This window comes from Podarcis melisellensis (assembly GCF_964234715.1).
Source record: "Podarcis melisellensis genome assembly, chromosome: 9".
NCBI lineage: Eukaryota > Metazoa > Chordata > Lepidosauria > Squamata > Lacertidae > Podarcis > Podarcis melisellensis.
This window is the reverse complement of record NC_138541.1, coordinates 38,677,126-38,689,931: the sequence shown is the minus strand read 5'-3', so window position 1 is coordinate 38,689,931 and position 12,806 is coordinate 38,677,126. Positions and strand designations below refer to the sequence as shown.

The 12,806-nt window shown below is 38.7% G+C and overlaps 1 protein-coding gene and 2 long non-coding RNA genes across 4 annotated transcripts in view; 1 reads left to right on the top strand and 2 right to left on the bottom strand.

The window, feature by feature from the left end:
• Positions 1-12,806, bottom strand: part of LOC309378273 — a 197,454-nt gene that overhangs the window by 62,010 nt on the left and 122,638 nt on the right. The gene's annotated exons all lie outside the window — the stretch shown is intronic.
• Positions 1-12,806, bottom strand: part of FHIP1A (FHF complex subunit HOOK interacting protein 1A) — an 86,745-nt gene that overhangs the window by 62,010 nt on the left and 11,929 nt on the right. The window lies entirely within an intron of this gene.
• LOC309378249 overlaps positions 4,413-12,806 on the top strand; it is a 37,545-nt gene continuing 29,151 nt past the window's right edge. Inside the window, exon 1 of one of the 2 annotated variants that reach the window (XR_014171944.1) lies at positions 4,413-4,543. This is a non-coding gene — a long non-coding RNA (uncharacterized lncRNA). The remainder of the gene's footprint in view (positions 4,544-12,806) is intronic. The other variant, XR_014171945.1, reaches the window with a different exon arrangement.

Genomic DNA, 12,806 nt, shown 5'->3' with positions numbered 1-12,806 from the left:
CGGTCCTTTTTTTTTTTTTTTAAAGATTTTACATATTTGTTTAGGTTTTCATATAGAGTCTGTCTATCACTATACAGACTTTGCATATGGTTTGCTCTTTATTTAGTTTGATTGCCTTACAAGCCTTACCTTCTTTGTTTCACTAATTAATACTTGTATTTTTCAGATAAGGAGCTGAAATTGATAGCTACTGGCCTAGGTCTAACAATTTTTTTTCTCTCTACCCTAAACCCAGTTCATGCCTAAGGCTTGCATGAAAAAACGTGGTGGAAGTGCTATTGATCACATTATCGTCTCTCCTTCATTTTTCACTTTTGTAAACAACTTTGAAGTGTTAGAACAGTGAGTCTGTGTCTTGGAATAGAATGCATACCAACAACCAAATCTGCAAATGTGTTTGGATAAATACAGGCCATTAAAATACTGAAATGATCTCAGATTGAGCAGCAATATTCAAAAGACACTGTCATCTGACAAAATTGTGTCAACTTTTTATGAGCAAATCTTGTTGATGCCTCTCAGCAAATTGTCAGAGCTCAGGCCCTATTTGATAATTTCTACAACGCGGGTGGCGCTGTGGGTTAAACCACAGAGCCTAGGACCTGCCAATCAGAAGGTCGGCGGTTCAAATCCCTGAGACAGGGTGAGCTCCCGTTGCTCGGTCCCAGCTCCTGCCAACTTAGCAGTTCGAAAGCACATCAAAGTGCAAGAAGATAAATAGGTACCGCTCTGGCGGGAAGGTAAACGGTGTTTCCGTGCACTGCTCTGGATCGCCAGAAGCGGCTTAGTCATGGTCAGGGGTCCCTTTACCTTTACAATTAATAACTACACACAATCAACACAACCTGGCTGGATTCACAGTCAGTGTGAAGTGGCTAAGAAAGTTTTGGCCAAGGCAGTTAGAGATTCATGTTAAGAATTCAGAAGAATTCATGGAAATTGATCACAAGAGTGCTCAAAAACAGAAAAGTTGAATATACGAAAACTCAGTGTCAGGAACTGGGAAGAGAAGGAACAGCTTTCAACTACACTTTAGCCATCCTGACTGCAAGTACAAAATATGTGATCAAAATATACAGTAAGTGCTCCAGAATGAGCTTCTGGATTGTAACATCTCTCAACAGGGCCAACATCTCTTCCATGCTGTCTAAATTAATGTTAAACAACATCAGATTCAAAATACCACTTGGATCTACAAGGAACAGGAATTTTCTGGAAGAGGCAGGAAGCGTTAAGTTTCAAACTGACTGATTACTAAATACTTAGAAGTCGTACAAGGACATGTTTCTCAAGACTACATTATTTTTACTGACAGCATACTTTTAGCATTTAAAATGAAATGTTGCTTACAGCACAAGCATATTCAGTTTCATAACCAGTGACATTTTTGAAAAGTTTCAGTTTCAATTTCTTTTAACAGCTGTCATCCATAAGGAGCAGGAATAGACAGAACACCAAGTAGGAGTTCATCTGATGATACTTTTGTGAATCTGGAATAAGGAAATTATCAACAGCCTAGCACTTCTTCATCTGCTCTTCTCATATTCCCATGTAGAAGAGTAACATCTGATCCAGCCAAACAACATTTCCATCTGTATCTAGGATATCATGCACAGATCAAAGCAGCATTCAACCAGCAGCAGGTTGTTTCATAAATGTCAAAAGGAGAGCACAGAGCCTCATTGTATATTACTGCATATAGTAGCATGAGCCATTGAACTAGATATCAGATTATAATTGAAAACTGCTGATCTGTGTATTCTAAAAACAAAACAAACAACATATACTACAAATTTCAATCAAGAATTCTCTCTGACAGGAAAAGCATATGGACATCTGACTCACTAAATCAACTTCATCAGAAGACTTTACAGCCAAATTCCTTTATATAATAGATTTTTCTCTTTGCTATGTACAGAATAATCTGTTCTACTTCATAGCTTTTACAGCACGTCTGCAAATATTCCCATAATCCTTGGACAATTTAATCTAGTGTGCAGATGGTTTAAATCTCACCAATCTAACTGCTTTGCTTTTGGAAAACAAAATATATTGTCCTGTGCCAGTAGTATAGCAGAAGCACATATTGAACTATCCAATGCATAATTTTATAGCCCTGTTCCACAGCCAGTTTTTGTTGCCATCTATATCATTTAGCAGCAAGCTCTGAGACACTGTCTGTAGAATGCAAACAGTAGGGTCCAAATTTCAACAATTATTCTGTATATCTCAGCAAAGGCCTTAAATGTTAGTTGGGGGGGGGGGAGGATTTCATTTTTAGAAATAATTCTTAGAATTTATATTTGTTTATTTAATTAATTTCTAAAGCAGCCTTCAATAAGTACAGTGGTACCTTGGTTCTCAAACTTAATCCGTTCCAGAAGTCCGTTCCAAAACCAAAGTGTTCCAAAACCAAGGCGCACTTTCCCATAGAAAGCAATGCAAAATGGATTAATCTGTTCCAGACTTTAAAAAAAAAACCCAAAACAGTAATTTAACATGAATTTTACTATCTAATGAGACAATTGATCCATAAAATGAAAGCAATAAACAATGTACTGTAGTCACACAATCAACCAATCAGTAGCTGAACTGGGTTCCACACAGTAACAAAAACAAAACAAAAAACCCGCAAAAGCAAAACCGCAAAATAAATAGCAAAAACAGAGACCTCAGTGTAACACTCAAAACAGAAGAGTGGCACTCAAAATGGAAATGTGGCACTCAAATCAGAAGCGTAACCCTCAAAACAGAGCCTGTTCAGCTTCCAAAAAAAGCTAGCAAATTGCAACACTTACTTCTGGGTTTGCAGTGCTTGGGTTCCAAGTTGTTTGAATACCAAGGCATTTGAGAACCAAGGTACCACTGTAATTCCAGAGCCCTAACACAGGCTGCTCTAATGAAAGCATAGTCAACACTGGGTCCAGATAGGGGTTAATAAGAAAATAAAAAATAAAAAATAGCAGACTGAGTACTGTAAATAAACGTACTGTATATCCAAGACCAGAGATATACCGGTACTTGTATTCAGCAATGCTTGGGCGGAGCAAGGGGGCGTAACCAAACACGGGTAAGACTGTAAAGTCTACGTCATTGGTCACAGCCCTGGAGAAGAAGAGCGGCCGCATCCGACACTCATTTGACAAGGATGAGGTGCACCCCAAGTACCAGCACACAGAAGTGGGCAGGTTCTTGCCCAGTACAGCACAGACAACACAGGCGGCTGGCGTGCAGGAGAAAAAAAGAACCGCTTTTGGGCCGCTGATCCCATCTCCTCCTCCGCCGCCACTGCCGCTCGCAAAAGCAGACATAGGAGCCGTGTTTGGGAGAGGCACTGTGCCTGCCCTTGTGAGAGGCGGGTGGCACCGGTGGGACCAGTAGTGAGAAAGGGCTGCTTTCAGGCCGCTCATCCCTCCGTCGCCCACCTCTGCCGCTTACAAGCGCAGGCACGAGCCGTGGTTGGCAGAGCGGAGGGCAGCGCCTCTCTGAAGCCAGCCAGCCCTTTCTCGCCACTGGTCCCATCGCTGCCGCCTCTCGCACCATAGGTAGGCTGGGGGGAGGGGAGAGAGAGAAGCCCCCTCCAGTGCGTGTGTGTGTGCACATACACACACACAGTCCGGCCCGCCACGCGGTCTGGGGGACAGTCAACCGGCCCACTCCCAAAAAAGTTTGCTGACCCCAGGTAAGTGGGACCCTCACTCGAGTATAAGCCGAGGGGTTTTTTTCCAGCATAAAAAATGTGCTGAAAAAGTCGGCTTATGCACAAGTATATACGGTAATTACTTTTACAATTTGGATACTCCATTGTATCGCAGAGCCTTTATGCTAGCTCGTCTAAATGCATTCCCTTCATCTGTTTTGTTCAGAAGGTTTCAAGAAAATCCCCTTCCAGAACAGATTCTGCTCCTGTAGTAATAAGAAAACACCAGATACAATACATCACATAATTTTGGATTGCCCTCTTCTCGACACCTTCACCGAAATCTCCTAGTGACTCCTTTACAGCTTAAAATATCGATTCACAAAGAATCTGTAATCCAATATTTGTTGAGGGATGATACTCCTGAAACTACCAAGATTGTTTCAGGGTATTTAAAGCTAAAGCTAAAGTTGCCTGATTTATTCAATGGTGGCTATCTAGTGTTTGGATTATCAATGTATTTGGATGACTTTGTATGATTTTATTGTTTCAACTTATGCCAATAAAGGCCAATAACAACATATGATAAATCTTTAATCCTTTTCTATATTGGTCCTGTGTTTGTAAGTAGCTTGAGCATCACCCATGAGCCTTAAAGGATTTGCATACATACATTTATGATTCAGATGGTGAGCCATTAACAGCAATATGCCCAAAAGAGATTGATTGGGAAAACAGTAATCATCATTAGTTACCTCTGCCTTACATCATTCTCCTTCCAATTCCTATGCAAACACTAAACTGTTTATTCCCTGATCCTTCTTTAAAATTCTGGATCTGTACAGTATGTTGGTTCTCCTTCCTTAGACAATACCCAACTTGCAAATCAGAGAAACGGAACAAGTCATAAGAACAGTGAAAGAAAAACATATGACATGTTTATCCATCATATATCTCATATTTGATGGATAGTTATTTGACAGTAAAAGACCCATTAATGCTATTCTCAGGTCAGGATCCAAAGCACTGCTTATTGCTCAGAAATTAATTGGTTAGAGTTCCCATACTATTTCTCTCTGCAGAATAAAACAGAGGACTTGAAGAGATGCAGGGATACTGCTGAAACATAGAAACACCAGCATGCAGAATGCTCAAAAAATACAAGCAATCTAGAAAATTTAACTACTTATATTCTCATGTATTGTTTCAGTATCTTGCAACAGACAGAATTGAAAACCAAAGTACAGGCACCCTTCATTCCCACCCTCAAAATATTGGAGCACTTGCCTTTGGCTTCAGCTAACAATTCTACCGTACTATGCACCATTAAAATGCAAAGAGCACTCTCTTGTTAATTTTTCACTTCAGGAAACCGCAGCTCTTCTTTGAGAATTCATTTAGCAGAAGCTCTTAGAACAGCCTCTCTTTAATTATATCAATTCATCTTTCATTTCTACCAGATATACAGCGTTCATTTGCAACTCAATTTATAAAAGAATTTGACCTTAAACAACACAAAGGAAAGAAAAGGCTTTCTGGCCCATATATCCTCCTACCTTACCCAATGCCTAAATTGATCACTCATTAATCAAGTTTCTTTTAAGGTAAAAATCTGCCTATGAAATCCGTAATTCCAGATCTGTAGCTCCCTGCGGCAAATAGATTTGCTATAGTATAATCAGGAAAAATATAACTTTGTAGTAGCCAAAAACATTAGCTTCAAATGGACACACAACCCACACTTTTCCATTTTCAAAGTAAGCCAAATAAAATATATACCAGCAACTTGAATGAGACAAAATGATCATTATTGTGATGCCAAAGCTATATATAGCAAAAAGATACCAGGCTTGAATATATATTAATTTTAAAAATGGCATGGAAGGAGCAAATTAACTACACATCAAGTCTACCCATTCATCTCAATTTTCCCCATGTGTGAGTCACAAACATAAGGCATATCTCATAAACATACATTTCCATGTACAGGCTTTTATCAACATGCTTTGCATAAAAACTGGGAAGGTATCAGTTTCCAAAACAATACTACCTAGATTCTAGAACAATCTTGCCCAACTTTTGGTCTAAGACAGATGGAGGGTACTAACTCCTATAAGACGCAGCCAGCACAGAACAGCCCAAAACAGCTGGATGTACCAAGTTGGGAAAGGCTGATTTAGAAGTTGTATGAGAAGCATGATTGATTAGGTTGTTGGGCTATTCTGGCAACTTCGCCATTTCACATAAATTCCACCAATTACATTTGTAAGCAATTGAAAAGGCAAATGCCTTCCATGCCACTAACTCTAGAAAATAATGGTGCAGCTACATAGCTTTGTGTTATGCCAACAGGCCTAACTAAACTGAAATCTAATACAAATCATCATGTGGCCTCATGCCAAGATCATCCAAGCAACAAAATCTGGATTTGGTTTTGCACATGGGTTAGAAGCCCTCATTCAACCTTGCATATGTGCTTTCTTTATTTACTCCACCAATCCTTACATCTAAATCAAGGTAGAGAAAAAACTGATTTGCATTAAAAACAAGTTAAACGCACTGGTTTTTTTAAAAAAAATTACAACACTGTTCCGGGGACACTTAAATCTGCATGCAACCAAATACCTATTTCTTTATATTAATTTAGAAAGGGAAATCATGTACGCCTTGTCAATGTTTGTAAACAAGAATGAATGGCCTATGAAATAAAAGAACTTTGGTTTGCTTTATCGGGTCAAAAACAAGACACAACTTTTTTAAATCAACGTGGCATAGTTTTACTACATATGAAACATCAATAGAGCATGGTTACAAGAGTCCAACAGCCCATAGAAACTTGTGAATGATATCTTTGTTTAAAAACTGAAAGGACTTAAAAGTTTACTATAATAAATTGATACTTGGGTGGTGATGGAATGGTTGAATGTTAATTGCTATTCTTTGTATTAATAAGTAATAATATGGGGGGGGGGAGCTGTGTGTCTGCACATTTCCGCCTCTCGTTCCTTGCCCATTTTAGCAGAAGGTAGGTAGAAAGAGTCATGTTCTCTTTAGCTCTGTACGTGCATAATGAAAATTACCTTTCATTACTGGACAGAAAAGATACAGATAGGTCTCAACATGTGCATACTCCTTCCTTCAAACAATCAGCTTTGGTGTTGATATTCTGGCTTGTTAAACCAGTTTTCCATGATATCCAAACCAGAAAAATATGGTTAAACCCCTGATTCATTGTTCTCTGATGTCCCACAAGAACAGCCAGAAAGGCATTGAAGGACTTGCTTCTGGTTATATACACATATACAGAGAGACGCCTTCATTATACATTTTTAGGCGCCAGGAGACAACCTTCCTCTTCAGGCCTTTGACTAATTAATATTCCACAGCCTTTTAAACGTGTCTGTGGGAAGGGAGGGGTCATTGTTTTGCTACATATTTTGTTTTAATTCTTTACTTGTTTTTATCCTGTATTTTTTCTGTGAACTGCCCTGAAATCTTATTATGAAGGGCAGTATATAAATACAGTGGTACCTCGGGTTAAGTACTTAATTTGTTCCGGAGGTCCGTACTTAACCTGAAACTGTTCTTAACCTGAAGCACCACTTTAGCTAATGGGGCCTCCTGCTGCTGCCGTGCCGCCAGAGCACGATTTCTGTTCTCATCCTGAAGCAAAGTTCTTAACCTGAAGCACTATTTCTGGGTTAGCAGTGTGTAACCTGAAGCGCATGTAACCTGAAGAGTATGTAACCCGAGGTACCACTGTAGTAGTAGTAGTAGTAGTAGTAATAATAATAATAATAATAATAGGAACAGATGAAGAACAGACTGCAACTCAGTATCCTAAGAGCTACTCCCCATTAAAAGAAATACAACACGTTGCATTTAACCTGCTTTCGCTTGACATTTTCAGCAAACAGGAAATGGAAAAGCCACATGTGCAATTTAGTGGCATGGCTTTTCCAAGCAGGAACTGAAGCACTAAACAACTTATGCTGGCGGTCCAATCTTTAAAGAGATAGGATATGTACCTGTAATAGCTGTGGCAGCACAAGACAGATAGGAAAGGAGGCCATGATAGTTTATCTTGTCCTTTCTTAACAAGAAAGTCAAGGCACCATACATGGGGTTCCCATTTTATCTCACAGCAACTTTCTGAAGTACATTAGGCTGACAGATAGCAACACGCCCAAGGCGACAGACACAATGAGCTTCTTGGGGAAGTGGGAATTTGAACATTAATTTCCACACTCAGGCCAAATATTCTAGCTACTTGCACTAGCAGAGTACCTGTTTTCTACTTCTTCGCTCACCAGGGAAGTAATTGCTATCAGAGACAAACAGCAGTGATGTAATGCATACAATTTTCCATTGAAAATTTGCTAAAACATATAATCTCCAGTGCTTTATTCTGCTGCAGAATTTTCTTTTCATACATTCATTAGTAGCAATGATTAAATGAATGTCAGTTGCAAATACAATATTAGCCAAGCTTGGCAGTTTCAAAGTTGTAATTAATATTTTTTAGGTGATTAATCCTAACCAGTATGTGAGTTGCATATCATGCACAGTTCTTTGGTTACTAAACATTTATTAGCAGGTCAACACTTTTCAGTAGCTGAGGTATTTTTCTTCTTCAATGTAAACAACGTAAAGGAAGTAAACGCTAATGTCTTTAAATATTTACAAACAGTCTTCTAGTAAAAAGATTCTACCTAACACCACATTAAGGATGTTTTTAACTTTCCCACACTCAAATATTTCAGGTTGAATATCTGTAGTGTACTGGGACAAAAAATTAACATGAGGTTCCCAAACTGTGGTCCACGAGCTTCATTCAGGTGGTCCATGGTGTGTCTGTTAATTTGTGGCTGACAATGTGAGACAGAGCATCCAATGCATTCAATATCCATATTGATTTTATTGTATTTCACTGCTTTTTTATTTCTTATATTGTATTATACCATTTGAGTTTTGTGGAATTCAAATTATGTATTGTATTTTATTGTATTGCAGTTTATAATTTAAATCGTAATACCATAAACGAAATAAAAGAAGCTATAAAAATACATCTAAAATCATACAGCATCTAGCACAGAGCGATACAATTGCTACCATCATTTAGCGGTTTGCTAAAATCCTTAGCAATTTCCCAGTGGCCTGTGCAGAGGAAAGTTTGGGAACCATTGCTCTAGGGCATGAGAAAATTTTCCAGCGAAAGCTGTAATTTTTCATTCCAAATTACACTACCCACACTAACCTACTTTAAATAGTAATACTTTCCACAAAACATTTCAATTCCCCCCCCCCCGAAAACCCACCTATAGAGCTCAGTAGCAAATTGCATGGCAATATTTTAATTAGACAGATTTGTCCTCTTCTATTGCTTAGGTGGGTGGGATTTTTTTTTTAAAAAAAACAAACTCTGCTGAAGCACAAATGAGCTCTCACTGAGCAAAGCAAACAAAGATTTGTGGATGTTTCTTAGCATCTTCATGTTCATATTGGTTCATGTTCCTAACTTGTCAGCAGAGCCGGATTTAGGTTTGATGAGGCCCTAAGCTACTTAAAGTAATGGGGCCCTTTATATGTCCAGCTGTCCTTTGTCAACAACAAATTGTCACTGTTTAGGAACGCTTTGGTTTGGGAACAGACTTCCAGAACAGATTAAGATTGAGAACCAAGGTACCACTGTATATAGAAATGAGCAAAACAGTGATATTTTAGGGAACAGGCTAGCAGGCGGGGCCCATTACTCATGGGAGCCTACTCAACACAAAACACTGTTGCTGTATATAGGTTTTATTTTGCTTTTAATCTTATATTTTGGAAATGTACATCCAGGTGTGTTTTTTCTTTATTTTTTTTGGGGGGGGGCCAAGAGAGCAGGGCCCTAAGCTATGGCTTGTTTAGCTTATACGTAAATCCGGCACTGCTTTTCAGCATGGTGGGAAACTCCAGGTTCAGCACCTCCTTGCCAACTCGCTGCAAAAATCAGATTTCTTTCTCTGTACTGGCCACACTTCCTTTTTTACACACTCTGTTATAATTATTTTAATCTTTCAGTCTCCATCCAGTAAGATGGTACCTGTTCAATAGCTATCAAACATCAAAGGATGTAAATGCTTATGAAGCATATGTCTTAATCAACCTATACAAAAGCAGCTAGAGGTTAATTTGATTACTCAGTGCAATCACTCTAATTCAGTAAGAATGATTACAACATTACAGCCGACATCAAGTTAGGGCTATTATCTTTGGAGGCTGTCTCAAGAACCAACCTACAATGTTGTAAACAAATATGCTAACCAACATCTATTATAGTAAGTTATAGTTTTGTCCTAAACTTATCTTATGCTCTTCTGGCGGGTGGAAAATCAGCTTTCGTTACTGCACAGAAAAGCTAGAGATACAGCTCCATATGCACAGATTACCAAAGATTTATAATTTTTGAAGCACGTGTTGCTCTGTTTCATTTTTAAAAGAGCTTTGCAGCAAAAGTCATGTTCCAATATAACTTTTCATCTACAAGATACATTGAAGTTGCCATTCCAATCACACATACCAAAAACAGTTTCTAGAAACTCTCGGAAAAGATTCTAGAAAATCAAATTCAGATCATAACAAGGCAGCCATTTATTTTATTTTATTTTTTAAAAGAAAAATGTAGTCATACATTTACAATGAAAATCTGCCTAAACTCTTTGGTCACATTTTGAAGGCAATCTTATTTCACACACAGCATTGTACGTACACTGAATAACAGAAAAACTGGTTTTTCTTGAACCTTCTAAGCAAAAACTGAAACTAGACTGGAACCGATATTCACTTCCCTTATTGTCCCTATTGGTTATTCTATTGCAGGATTCTACCGGCAAGTCATACTTCTTGAAATGTATTTGTGCCTGCACGTATTATTAATTTAGTCCACAGTTCCCTTCACAGACAAGCTGGTATGCCTTTGCTTGGATGAACCACAGAAGCAGGATGATATCTTCCCTTATTTCTCCTGAGCAAGAAACCACTTTTATTAAAGAAAGGCTTGATTGCAGTCTTCTTCAAGCTCCGGGGAGGGTCTCCTCACAAGCCAGAGGCACAGCGGGGCTTTGCTGAGGCTGTTCAGCAAACAACACTTTATGACAAATTTATGTGGCTGGATGGAAGGCAAAGGATCTATACTAGTTATGTTACCTTTATAACAGAAATACACCACTATTAGACCAAGAAATGTGGACTAAACTAGGAAACTTACAAATCTCTTGGCTGCTACTCCATCAAATCCACACTTTTTTTTTTCTTTTTTCTTTGGCTAACCTAATTACCAGTAAGGCAGCCACAAGATTACTAAGCCATCTGAAAGATCTGTAATATGGACAAGGCCAAGGCCCGGTATAATATTCGCAATCTATAACATTATACTCAGTGCATAAGAGAGTTCATTCAACCCTATTATACATCAACAGGAATGAGGTTTTGGCTATGAACATGACCCAGATCAATGGAACAAACTCTGGACAAAATAAATCCCTTCAGCAATAGAAAATTAACTCTAACACTCATATATAGGTGATACCCCTAGGAAGCTAGCCATGATCCATCTTGGTGCTTCACCACATTGCTGAAGGGGCTGCTCCAGACCCAGCACACATCTCCACATGTGGCAGGAATGTACAAAACTCCAGCCTTTCTGGAATTCGTAATTCCAAGAAATTAATAAAATAATGAAACAACTGGAAGTCAAACCATAATTAGCTTTATCAAATATATTTCAAGACAACAACCTAGATTTACACAGTGTAGAATTAATAAGCCATTTATTACTAGCAGTGTGACAAACCATAAGCAGACACTGGAAAGACCTTTCTGGCACAACAATAAACAGTTGGTACAAAACAGTTTAGGAAACAGCATTCCTTGAAAGATCAACAAATAAACTATGGCGGACACATGGATGGATCAAGAAAGATGGCTTTATTCAAGTGTGGTTTAATTTTATAACGTATGCCAGTATTCCCAAAAAAGGAACAATCCCATCCATCAGCGTTTGGCTCAATCTGATTGATCTAAATTTAAATTTAAATTATTATCTTCACTTTGAACCATACGTTGTAGATATTGTTGTTGTTGTTTAGTTGTGTCCGACTCTTCGTGACCCCATGGACCAGAGCACGCCAGGCACTCCTGTCTTCCATTGCCTCCCACAGTTTGGTCAAACTCGTGCTGGTAGCTTCGAGAACACTGTCCAACCATCTCATCCTCTGTCGTCCCCTTCTCCTTGTGCCCTCCATCTTTCCCAACATCAGGGTCTTTTCCAGGGAGTCTTCTCTTCTCACGAGGTGGCCAAAGTCTTGGAGCCTCAGCTTCACAATCTGTGCTTCCAGTGAGCACTCAGGGCTGATTTCCTTAAGAACGGATAGGTTTGATATTCTTGTTGTAGATATTACTGCAAATTTATTATGCTATTTTTGTGCTATACAAACAACATGAGAAGATTTGGTCTGTTTATTTGCATCATTTATTACTCATATGATCCTTGCTCATAAAACCCAATAAAAAGGTTATTCAAAAATAAAGGATAAATCTACACAGAATCACATGGTCATTTTAATTTAGTGCGTTAGCAACCCAAGTCTAAAAGCACTCCACTATGAGCTTCTGAAAAATCAAAGGCTTCTGACTTTAGGCCAAATGACTTAACAACTGTAAATGTCTCATGAGACAAGAGAGGTGAGAAAGGAGGAACTTGAAATTGGATCCAAGCCAAAGGTCAGGAATGTACTTATTCCCTCTTGGCTGCACACTTGTTCTGGCAGCATATAGGGAAGCACTGCTTTTTTTAATCCAATGTCAGAGCAGCAGCTTTTTGACACAATGCACATTATCTTTGATAACAGTTTTGAAATAAAAATTTTGGTTCACTTTGCCTGGTGACACTTTCCACATTGTTGCAAATGAAGGATTTTAACAGGTATGTAAAAAAGCAGCTCAATTATTATAACTAGAGGCATTAATCAATTCCCTCACCATTATCCTTCTCCAGAAAAACATACGTACGTGACTTCACAACTTTAGGTGCTGTATATTTGAAGTTGCACACACTTGGGTGACTTCCAGTGTTGTCACACTGCTTGCAGAATGGAAGGAGAAACTCAAGGTTGCAAGGGGGGAA